This window comes from Papilio polytes, unplaced genomic scaffold, assembly GCF_000836215.1.
Source record: "Papilio polytes unplaced genomic scaffold, Ppol_1.0 DF821289.1, whole genome shotgun sequence".
Classification (NCBI taxonomy): Eukaryota; Metazoa; Arthropoda; class Insecta; order Lepidoptera; family Papilionidae; genus Papilio; species Papilio polytes.
This window is the reverse complement of record NW_013527915.1, coordinates 3,721,905-3,722,473: the sequence shown is the minus strand read 5'-3', so window position 1 is coordinate 3,722,473 and position 569 is coordinate 3,721,905.

The following is a 569-nucleotide window of genomic DNA, read 5'->3' as shown; positions in this document are numbered from 1 at the left end:
ATGCGCAAAAGCTTAAATAGGTCATGTAGATACAATACATTACAAAGGTAAGGAGTAAATGATAAAAAATATTACAAGTTTTACATTATTTAAGGTATAATTTTAAATAAAAAAACAATTGTGCTTAACTTTGTCAAGAATTTAGATTTTTGCAGCGTTAATAGTTTAATTTCCAATTGATTAGCAAATTTTGATTGCCTTTTTTACTATATAATGTAGTTTTATGATATTATGTCTTTTCATTAAATTGCATAACTACAATAAGGCATGTAAAAGATTTTATATTCAGTGTATAACACTAACTTACACGACTCTTTAAAAAACCCATCCGTTTTCTTTTTCTCTTATCACAATTTGCTCGCTCCCGTATTACTAATTTTGATCTACTCAGCCCAAATTGATATGTATCGTAGTTTATTGCACAAATTCATCACGTTATAAAGTTTTTTTTTTTAAATAAATAGATAAAAGCGATCACGTAACATTTAGCTATCCGGCCACAGCTAGCATAATGTACGTTTCGCGTTAAATTAAAAGGGTTAATTTAAATCACTTTGGTATTTTAGTAT